Genomic DNA, 12,660 nt, shown 5'->3' with positions numbered 1-12,660 from the left:
GTAGGGGGTGGGTCGATGGTCGGGATGAAAAAAATGAAATTTTAAAATTGAAAATATTTTTAAAAGCAAACTTAAATTATTTTTTTGGGGGTGGGGGGTCGAGGGTAGGGGTGAAAAATGAAATTTGTTTAAATACATAACAGGTTTAAATTCTTAAAAAAAGTTTGAAAAATAAGTTTTTAATTTCAAAAGAATTCAAACACACGATTTGCAAACCATTCTTTCAAGTTTCATTGTATCAGTTTTTGTTCTTCTTTAATCTCTGTCTTATTTATATGTATATTCATTGTTCCTCATTTTTTCTAAAATTGTTCAATCTAAAAGTTAAATTTTGATATTTATTTGAGTGTATCTGTGTGTTACTTCAAAATGCGTCAGTTTTATATTTGGAAGATTTGTGGAAATCAACACTTAAGGAAAGTATTTATAATTTTTTTATATTAGAAATTAACAAATTTGTTCACGATATTAATTCATGTCTCTTTTTTTAATATACATTTTTAGTCTCAGCGCAAGATAAATTAGTCATGATCATAAATTTAATATAACATTTTAACATATATTTTATTTAATTAGATAAACAATCATTATATGATCTCAATCTTTTGTTGAAGTTATTTAAGATTCTATACTGTTTTAGTAGTATATTTTGAGTTTGTTGGTTCGATGCTTAAGTTTTAATTAGCTGAATAGTTAGTGTGTTGATTTTGATTTTTGATACTTTCTAATAAGGAAGTAAGAAACCTATTAAAAATTTATAAAATTAATTTTTAAAGAGTTTCATAATATTTTTAATTTATATTTCAAAATTTTAAATTTTAGCTTTTGAAGAGAGTTGTTAATTGATTTTAAAAATATAAGTCTAAAATTAGGAACAAAATATGTATTTTAAAACTAATCATCACCGTGTAAGGGTAATATTTGTTGTACTGTTAAATTTTAACATTTTTACTTGGACTAATTAATTAGATGGCCTAACTAGTTTTAAGAATCACGCATTATTTCATGGCCTCTAAGTAGTATTGTTCCGAAGAGTATATTGTTTAAATATATGTTATTTGTTACAAACAATTTGTATTATACTGAATGTCTAATTATGTGGAGTCCTTGTAAGATGTGGTTAGGAATCGTACTGGGGACCTAGTAAGGTTTTCCCTATAAATAAAGGGTTTCCTTCATTGTAAATAAGATTGGTGAAAGATCAATGAATCTTGAATATACTTCAACATGAATAAGAAGTCTTTTCTCTTCTCCCTACTTTATTCTTCTTCTAAATTTATATAGGTTCATAACACGTTATCAGCACGATTGTTCTATTGTTAAATAATGATGAAGAAGACGGGAAAAGTGCAAAAGAGATATTGCATAAGTTATGCAATAAGGTTCTTATATCTTCAAGGTATGATTTATCTTTATGTTATAATTATTTATGTAACATATCTGGAGGTACCTTCTAACGTAAGTATTTAAAGAGACTTGTCGACTTTCTATACGTTTAATTTTAATCGAATCGAAAGAGAATTCCTTAATTTATATTATTAATTAAATAAACACAATTTAGTGAAAGATATGTTTTCAACCTTTATATGAGGTATGTGATCTATTAATCTATATTTATTAACTACCATGTTGATTATAATAAATCAATAATCTCAATTTTGTGTGTAATTATAATGTACGATCATATTAATAATCATCAAAAGTGATAAAATTACAATTATTTTGAAGGCTTGAGGTTGAGCCTAATTATGGGTAAGACGATAGATTTAAGTTTTATTGCACCAACAGAATTAGACGATGGATTTATGTCCAATCGCAAAAAAGAGGGTAAGACATTGGGTTAAAGTCTTGACGTACCATGATGATAATATATTGGGTTCAAGATCCATCGATTTATGACCTAAGACACTTTTATATGGATAAGACATTGAATGTGAGTCTCAATGCACCATATTGATAATATAATAATGACTAAAGAAAAACTAATGTGTTTTTGATGAGAAGTCATGAAATTTACTGAATTTGCTCCATTACGTAAAGTGAATGTGGTTGTAGTGCATAATATGTCTGAAAGAAGACAAGTGATTGAATAATGCACATAAATATTAAATGATGTACTAAAGTTATCATTATTTGATATGCTCACATATTTGTGTTTCTTTCATGAAGAATGAGAATTTTTGATTAAAGCTAAAAATATAGATCCATTCTCTAAAGGGAATGAGATTTAAGCCACCATGCTAGGCATGAGAAAGTTTGCTACCTTTGATTAACGATGTAATATCATCAAGAATGTCTCTAAGAAGACATGTATTATAGAAACATTTCATGCTTTATCTTCACGCTTGTATTGGACAAGAATTAGTTTAATTGAGACACATTCAATGATAAATAAGAAATTTTCTAATTTCAATACTTTCTTAGTTTGACACGATTGTCTGGGACATCGTTAGTCTATAATATTTAGACGAATTATGGAAAGTTAAAATGGGCATCCATTGAAGAACCTAATAATTCTTTTAAATGGTGAATTTTCTTGTATTACTTGTTAACAAGGCAAGTTAATTGTGAGACCATCATAAACGAAAGTTGAGATTGAATCTCCTGCATTCTAGGAATGTATACAAGTATTTGTGTAATTATTAATACACCTAGTGAAATGTTTAGATACTTAATGGTCCTAATAAATGTTTATTCTATATGGTCTCATGTGTGCATATTATTATCTCGCAACTAGATGTTTGCACAAATATTAACACAAATAATATGTTACATGCACAATTTTCTTCAGATTAGTTCATTCAATGACGTGATCATGACTCACCTAAAGGGTGAAGTAATTGAGAAGAAATAAATTGGAAAATTACTCTTGGATTAATAAAATTGAAATTTACTCATATAATAGTAAATCAGAAATTTACAAAAGCAAAAGGCACATGACGTAGTAAACTTGAAGTTTAGAGTACTAATAATTTTATTTGTTGGCATGAATAATTTGGTCATTCCAAAGATGTGCATACTGAGTACAGCACATACATTGAAAAACTAGAAGATTCTTCAAGAATTATTTACGTTGCTTGTTCTCGTGATAAAGTTGATTTGATCAACTAAAGTTGGGACTAAATTCCTAATTTCTGAAAAGTATAAAAGGTGAATATGGGTCCGTTCACCTATTATGTGATATGATAAAAAGATGTATTTATAAGATAATCACATGTGCCTTTGTTGTCAACCCATAATTTGACATTCACAAAATTATTTGTGCAAAAATAATTGAGTCAAGAGCATAATTTCAGAATATGTAATCAAGACAATTTATCTTGATAATATTGATAAATACTCAGGATGATGTGATATTAAATGTCAGAGATAGTGAAATCATTGCTTGTGAAAATAAAGCTCAATGTGTTGATCTGAAATATGATACCGCATTCAAAAATAATTGTATGCATCAGAACAATAAATTATGATCAAATTTTCTTTTAATTTATTTATGGTCGCGAACCAAATATTTTTCATCTGATTATTTTGATATGTGGTATATAATCAATGAATATAGATTGATGCACAAGGATAGATTTTCTAAAGATTGAGATATATGTTAGTTTTGTCTAACATAAGGGGGAGATTAGAAGCAACACAAAAGTTGTAAATACTCCTATTGAATGTCCCTTAAAGATAGTGTCTACGACATGCATGAAGCATGATGTACTAATCAATTCTAAATAAAATAATCTTTGAAAAAGGGAGAGGATCAAAGAATCAAAATGATCATAATAAGAAGATAATGTGCTCTTGGAGAGACTACGACATAACACTTTATGAAACCTCATGAGAGGGGTAGCTACCTAAAAATAATGAAGTGATGAGATCTCAATAAGTTTTGTAGTATTGTGAATCGATACAAAATGGTATATCGTTGACGATATCTTTGATACAATAGCGCGCAATATTGTAAAAGAATATGAGGATATGAATTCTACATCTATTAAGGAATGCTTGTGTATAAAAGTTATCAACTGAAAAGTGGAATGATGCATCTTGGTAAGCGTAAAGCTTATTTGACTTGCAATCTAGGCAGTAGAAGATGTCATACATCTAACATTGAATGTTGTTACTTGAAAAAATTGATATGAAAATATCTGATGAGTTCAAAATCTAAAGAATATACAAGTTTTTGAAAAACTTATTTATCGTCCTCAAACGAATTAAATTGATTCAAAATGCATAAAGCATATACAAGTATTAGTATGCAAGTTGACGACTAGAATTAAAATTCTTGAAGAGTTTTCAAAAGGCATTAGATTATTTGCTTAAAGAAGTAGAAGTAAGGAACTTGCAGAAATATTTGACCCTAAAGGGAAGATTTATAAAAGAAGATAGACGAAAACATATTTCATCAAGGTTTTTCTACACACATGAGCTCCAAAGAATGGTGATATGAACATGCAAGAGGTATGTTCAAGTAACATTATTGTTGATTTTATTCATCAAGTCTCTATCAACTACAACTTTCAAGAAGATGGTGCACAAGCTTGGAAAACGAAGATTCTAGTCTCTGAATTGATGTTGTCATTAGGGGGAGTTAATACGCGATGTACTCTTTTTTGCTCACAAGGTTTTGTCCCATTGATTTTCCATGTAAGGATTTTAATGAGGCATCCATAATGGGTATTATTAGATATGTGTACTCTTTTTCCTTGACTAGATTTTTTTCCCACTGGGTTTTATCTTGTAAGGTTTTAACGAGGCACATAATCTACCGACATTTAAGGGGGAGTGTTATAAACAATTTGTATTATAGTGAATGTCTAATTATGTGGAGTCGTTGTAAGATATGGTTAGGAATCCTACTTGGGGACCAAATAAGGTTTTCCCTATAAATAAAGGGTCTTCCTTCGTTGTAAATAAGATTGGTGAAAGATCAATGAATCTTGAATATACTTCAACAAAACTAAGAAGTCTTTTCTCTTCTCCGTACTTTATTCTTCTTCTAAATTCATATACTTTCATAACATTATTTATGTTTTTCCATAAAGTTCGATAAAAAATAATTTGTCTTATAGATGAGATATCTTTGATAATTATATATATATATATATATATATATATATATTTAGAATGTTTAAACAGATTTATAACTTTTGGTTTATATGACATGTCACAAAATAGAATTTCTATAATCTTAGTGCATCGTAGAAAATTATTTAATTATTAAAATTAATTATTTGTAATTTGTAATCCTATTAAATTCTAAACTAAAATTTTAAAATTTAAGTTTTATGAAAGAATTAAAGAATTACTTAAATTTATCATAATAACCATTTTAAAAAATACATAAAATTTATATAAGCATAAGTATTTAAAAATTTAAAATTTAAATAGTCCTCTTTTTTAAAAAAGTATTTAAATAAAAGGTGAATATAAAACTGAATTACTTACTAAATATTTTTTTTTACTAATATCAAACTTTTATTTACAATTAGAATTAGAATTTGGAAAATATTATGTTTATGGGCTGATANTTTATATATATATATATACATATATATATATATATATATATATATATATATATATATATATATATATATGTATATGTATATGTGTATATATATATATATAACAAAAATATTAATGGTAAGAAAATAATAAGTTATAATTAAATATTTTATTTTTTTAAAAATTAAATTATAGAACGAAGTGATGAAATCATATTATATATTATTTATTTGAAAAGTAATTTTTTAATATATTAATATACTTAAGACAAATGAACGGTCTTTAAATTTTAGAATATAGAAACCTATAAATGTCCATAGATTCTCAAAGAAATTGGTATAGAAAAGACCTAATTTTTTTTTTCTAATCTATACTAATTTAAGGATGTAAAATTATTTGAACCTTTTCTTCCTCAAAGAAAAACATATTCAAAATAAACCAACATGTCATTTACTAACATTTCATGTGAAGAGTTTGAAGTAATAAATTATTCATATGAAAAAATAATAATTTATTAATACAACATAAAAATAATACATGACAAACGTGTAAAAATATTTGAACTTTTTTTATTTTTTAAAATGAAAATAATAAAAAAAATCAATATATCCGCGCGACGTGTGGGTAGGTATAGTAGATTAGTAGTTAGTTTTATAGAAAAATATAAAAAGGAAGAGAATTTAAAATATATTTGTTAATATCATGAATTTTAAGTGAATAAAAGTTAGAAGCTTAACTAATTTGGATAATCCATATTTTACTCATATTACCCATATTTTTATGGGTTTAAAATGGATATCAACCCATATTTTACCCATGTAAAAAGAAACTCACCCAAACCCATTGAATATGAATGAGTTGGGGGGGGGGGGGGTTTACCAAAATATGAACTCATTTTTGCGGTACTAGTAAATACTAAGCCATGACTGAATGTAATGACCCAGTACAAATCATGAAAACTACATGGTGAACTGAATGTTGAAGTATATATTGAAAACTTGGTGAAACACACTAAGAATTTGACTATGGGAGCTACTATTAATCAACATAAACCATGTGAGCTAAACATGGAGGCCGATGTATATGCTCCATCGAGAGGACCAAATATGTCATGCTAGGGGTATAAAGGCATGACTGGCGTAATTACTAAATTTGATGCCCAATAGAGGGGACTTAAAATTCTACGAGGACACGTATTTCTGAGACTATGAGGGTACACTGAACCTTAGTCCAACTCGGTGCTAAGCTTACTCCCTACCGAATATGTACAAGACACAAATGTAATTGGAAAACTAAATAGCTCGAATGCTGACATGAAATGTGAGAATGCAACATTTATATACGAATAGTGTAACATTTAAAATCTAGGATATGATTGTATGTTTAACTAACGTAGAATCTGTAATTAATGATCTAAGAAAATTTATACAAACTAGAGTTCTGAATTTTATACAAGGAATTCAGAAAACTTTCCATTGAACTTGTTGTTTCGATTAAGAATACTACAACTACTAAATCCCAACAAATATACAAGGTTTTAGAAACCCTAGGTCTAAACAAGATATAGAGAATTAAGGGACTAACTGAGTTCTAGGACACAATGTATGAAAGGAATCCGCTAGTGAAATCCCACATACTTGGTGATGAAATCTACTGAAAAAATCCTTCGGATTTGGGACTGAAATTTGAAGAATACTTCTACTTGTTGTTGGAAGATATGGTCTCCCTTGTCTCTTCTTTTGCTCTGAGCCAGGTAATTTTATGAGATTGGGTGTTTTAGGTAGTTTCTTACTAGTTTACTATGATATGGTGAAGTAAAACTATGTATTTTATGCATTAAATGACTTGGATTAAAACGACGTGTTTTAAGCATTAAACGACGTGGTTTAAGTGCCCAACACATAGGAAAAAATAATTATGTGAATTTGACTTAAATTCTTCCGAAGTGTGTTCAAGACAGGCTTCACGGGCCATCATGATGACGAAGGACCGTCAAGCCACTCTGAAGATGCCCTACCCCACAGGGCTTCACTAAAATGAACATAACTTTTTACTCCGAGCTTTGATGGTAGCAAACTCATTGGCGTTAGAAAAAGGACTCATTTATATTTAACTATATAAGTCACGGGCCACCTATTTCATTTTGTGCTAAAAGTTATAGATGTTTGAATTTTACCCTAAACTCTATGTCTGACAAGTCTCCTTCACGAACGACATCACAGACTATGTGGAGATCCATTAACTATTGAGACGTATGCAGAGCTTAATCGAGGACTTTAGGGGTGAAACCTTACTGAAAGATAATGAATTGACTTCACACCATAGACCTTCAAATGGGTCGTAAAGATGCTTTACCTGACAAGGCATCACTAAAACGTAGCATAAATTTTCCTTCGGGCTCAAAATTAGGCAAACTTGTTTGCGATGGAAAGAGGACTCAAGACCTTTTATTTGATAGATTGTGGAAACCTAATTCATTTTTCACTCAAAGAAATGATATCCTGAAGTTGACCCATTAAGCTTCTTTCACGAACCACTTCAAGGCTCGTGTGAAGCTTCACAGACTGTCTAGTGGCAAGTTGTACTTCATAGTATCCATGTTTGTTTTGTGTCCTCACATGCCACTTCATGTCTCGTTTGGAGCTACACGAAATTTTTTATTATCTGTGTTGTTTTACCTTTTGCTGGGCGCATAACCACGAGCAGGGTGATGGGTCATGTTAATTTTCACGGCATGTGTACCCCTTCGTGGTTTTCCCATCTCTCTTTTTCAATCTTTGTTCTGATTCTTATGGTGTTACATGAGACTAGCAATGGTTCTTGTGTGCAGGCCACATCCAGGGTGTAGGCTCGTGGTGTGACAAACATTGTATCAGAGCATAAATTTCAAGAGTCCTAGGGTGTATATAAAGTTGTGTTTGTTGAGTCTTGGTTATTGATGTAAAGTGCGCCAAAACTATAAATAGGAGGCTATAATGTTTAGGAAATTTATCACTTCTTTCATGCTCTTTTTATGCGATAGAGTTCATTTTTATAGATGTTTCCTTCTAGTTCATGCTTGCACGTATCTTTCATATTATCCCTCCAAGAAGACCTATTCGAGTTCGTCTTGCTAGGAGAATGTTTATCCTAGGATCAAGGGTTCCCTAATGCACCAGAAATGCAATCCTAGAGGGAGGTCACTAATGCTAAGTTTTGGGAAGCTATCCGAATGTTGAGTCAGGTTGTGACCAACCAAGTTGTGCAACAAAGAGGGGTTTGTCAGGATATGGCTTATACATCCAGGATCCATGAGTTGTGGAGGATGAATCCTCTATATTTTAATGGGTCAAGTGTCACTAATCAAAAAACTTTATGGAGGAAGTACAAAAAGTATTAGAGGTGATCCATGTTATAGACGTTGAGCATGTGGAGTTAACTTCATACCAACTCAAGTGAAAGTTGCAGGAGAATTATTCAAATTAAATGAGATGACTAAAACTCATAATGACCAGATCGAGTAATGAATCCAGTGTTTGGAATATCACTATCTCGTACTCTCAACTTATGATAGCCTGATCAGAAAAAGAAGGTGGCATCCTGAAGCTGATAAAAAAGATCATCAATCTTGAGAAGTGGATACTTATTCTTGATAGTAATATTATTCAACTAATGGTAAGCTATATACATTCCAAGAGAACCATTTTTCTTCCTAAGAAATAAGACCGAAGAGCCCCAATGTGAGACACTTTGTTGAATGAAACCTTTCCCAAGAAGGTCTTTCAACTATCCTTTCGACTCTTTTAACTCAGCCAGAGCCATTCTATATGAGGAATAGAGATAGGACGAGCATCAAGATCAACTGGAGAGACCTCTGGAAAGTCACTAACAAGTGGAACAACTGAATAAGTAGTTTCTCAACACTAGATTCATTAACTTGAACTAAGTGATACATGCACCCCTTGGAAACTAACTTCTTTGCCGTAAGGTACGAAATAATACGCCCCTTAGGCACTACTGAACTACTCCTCCACTCTAAAACTATTTAATAGGAAATTTGAAATTAACTACTCGAGTCTTACAATCAACTGAGGCGTAACAAGCATGAATCTAGTCTATACCTAGAATAACATCAAAATCTACCATGTCTATCTTGACTAAGTCAGCCACGGTGTCCTTGTGATTGACAGAAATGACACAATCACGATAAACTCTTTCTGGTAGAACATAATTCCCAACAAGTGTGAAACACTGAAGGGCTCAAGAAGTTATGAGGGAATAATATCAAACTTCATAGCTACATAGGAAGTCACATAAGATATACTACATATGATCTTGAAAAACATATACACCAAAAGTAAAGACTTTGATCATACCATTGAAAACATAAGCTGAATTCTCTTACTCTTGGTGACTTGTGATGGCATATAGGCGGTTTGCTCCTCCACTTTTCCCTAATGTAGCTCCTCTAGGTGCAATGCTGTAACACCACGTACTCAAAATAGACCAAAAATAAGTTTTTTTTAAAAATGCATGTCCAATCGATGTTTCATGTAAGTAGACTGTCAATTCATGCCTTTCAAAATTCAACTCAGCAAAATCGACTAAGTCTCGACCCACGGACGGACCGAGGGTCTGTAGATCAGACGAAAGTCCGTCGATGGTGTCTGTGGATTGAGACTATTCCTACCCAACCTCTGACACGAATGACAGATGACCAGCACGGACCATCGTTTAATCTATGGTTCATAGGTATGACCTTAATGAAAGTTATAAGACATTTAGGGGGAAAATGTTGTTGGGTCAACTTCAGATGGTCATAAGTCTTAGCACAAAATGAATTATGTGTCCAATAACCTATTTAAAGATACATAATTGAATTATCTTTCCATATACATTGAGTTTGCTAAAATCCCACCTTCGAGTAAAACGTTATGCCCGTTTTAGTAAAGGCTTGTCGAGCAGACCCATCTTACGGACCCAAACGACGGACCGTTGAATGAACTATGGCCCATCATTCCAGGTCATCGTTTGGTCCGGCAATAATTAACTTAGGGGTACTTTGTTTTTTCCCACTTCATTTAAACCCTAAGTTAGGCCGTTTTGATCATAAATCATCAGATTTTAGTTAGTTTAAGCCAAGAAAGATAACTAGAACTTACCTAAGTCAAATCATTAAATCAAAACTTAGTAAAATTAGAAGCAAGAAAGGAGAAAAAGGTCAATAACCCTAGTTCAAGAGCACAACAAGGTTCCCTCGGTTCCTTCCCCAAAATTCAAATATTTCAGCTATGATATATGGGTTCCCCATCTTTTTTTTATATAAAGTATGATATAGCTTCCTCAATAGTTTATATTCTTTAGTATGCTCATGATCATGCCAGTAGGATTAGCTTGGGATCACTTGTGCTCCTAGGTCCTATGTTCGCATCTCGAGGGTAGCTCAGGGTGTGACAAACTTTGTATCAGAGCACTAGCTTTAAGTGTCCTAGGATGTGTGAAAATTCGCACTAAGTAGAGTCCTTTTCATAAGTGTAAAGTGCACCATATCTAATAAGAGGGAGGTTATGAAGTTTTTTGGGAAAACTCCAATTTGTTGTTACTCTTATCGTGCGTAAGGTATGATGTAATTCCATTCTAAATTGACGTTCTACATTTCAGATCATACCTCCTTGTAGATCTAATGCTTGGAATGCAAATGCCAGGAATGTAAATGCAACTCGTCCAATCCCAGATCAGGAAGTCTCCAATCATGAATTCAGGAATGCCATTCAGATGTTGGCTTAGAGTATCACCAACCAAAACAATCAGCGGGTTCAAGCTCATGTGAATGGAAATGGTGGATCGATAGTAGCAAGGGTTGGTGACTTTGTTAGGATGAATCCGCCTGATTTCTTAGGATTGCAAACTAATGAGGATCCCAAAAATTTCTTAGATGAGATCAAGAAGATCCTTGAGGTGATGCAGGTTACTGAGAATGATCAAGTTGAATTGGCATCATACCAACTAAAAGATGTGGCTCATATTTAATACACTCAGTGGAAGGAGAATAGGGGTACAAATGCAGCTCCTATTACATGAGATTGCTTTAGTGAGACCTTTCTGGACATGTTTTTCCGAATAGAATTGAGAAAAGCAAAATCCCATGAACTTAAGGCAGGGTAAGATGATAGTCCAAGAGTATGAGCTTAAGTTTAACCAACTCTCCAGGTATTCTCCTCACCTTGTTGCAGACTCTAGGGCTCAGATGAATAAGTTCTTGTATGAAGTGTTAGATTTGGTGAAACAGAGTGCAGAAATGCTATGTTACTGGGAGATATGAACATCTCTAGTCTTATGACTCATTTTTAGGAGGTTGAGGGTGATTAGATTAGGAAATAGTCTAAGGAGAATAAAAAGGATGGGAACTATGACTATTCTCAGCAGAAATCTGGTGGTGGAAATAGCTCGCAGAGTCAGCAAAAGTTTTCATCCCCAGCCTCTTCATCAGCTAGTGTTCCGTCCTCCAAGAACATGTTTGACTAAAAGGTTAGAGCACCGGTCTCTAAGTCTGAAGGAAGTGTTTGAGGCTCCAAGACTTACCCCACTTGCCCTAAGTGTAGTAAGAACCATCCAGGCGAGTGTCTTGCAAGAAAGGAAGGGTGTTTTGGGTGAGGTCAGTCTTGTCACAGGTTGAGGGATTGTCCTTCTAGACGTAAAGGAGGTGTAATGAGCTCAGCCTACAACTTTATCAGCACAAGCAAGTCGCCCAAATTAGCAGGGTAACTCATCTGATATAGGTGGCGTTCACCTCTTCAGGCCCGCAAGGATCAGGAAGGTTCTCCTGATATAGTCTAAGGTACGTTACGAGTCTTTGACATTGATGTTTATGAATTATTAGATCTAGGGACTACTCTTTCTTTTGTAACTCCTTACAGAGCAATCCAATTCAGTGTCAGTCCAGAAACTCTCTCAGAACCTTTCTAATTCTCTACTTTAGTCGGTGATCCAATTATTGCTAGACGAGTATACAAAAATTGCCTCGTCACGGTATATCAGAAAGTCACCTCAACATATCTTGTAGAGTTAGAAATTGTAGAATTCAATGTCATTCTAGGAATGGATTGATTACATTCCTATTATGCTTTAGTCGATTGTTAAAATATAATTGTCCGTTTTCAGTTTCGAAACGACCCCATC

This window comes from Solanum pennellii, chromosome 1 (assembly GCF_001406875.1).
Source record: "Solanum pennellii chromosome 1, SPENNV200".
NCBI lineage: Eukaryota > Viridiplantae > Streptophyta > Magnoliopsida > Solanales > Solanaceae > Solanum > Solanum pennellii.
Note: the sequence above shows the minus strand (reverse complement) of the source record.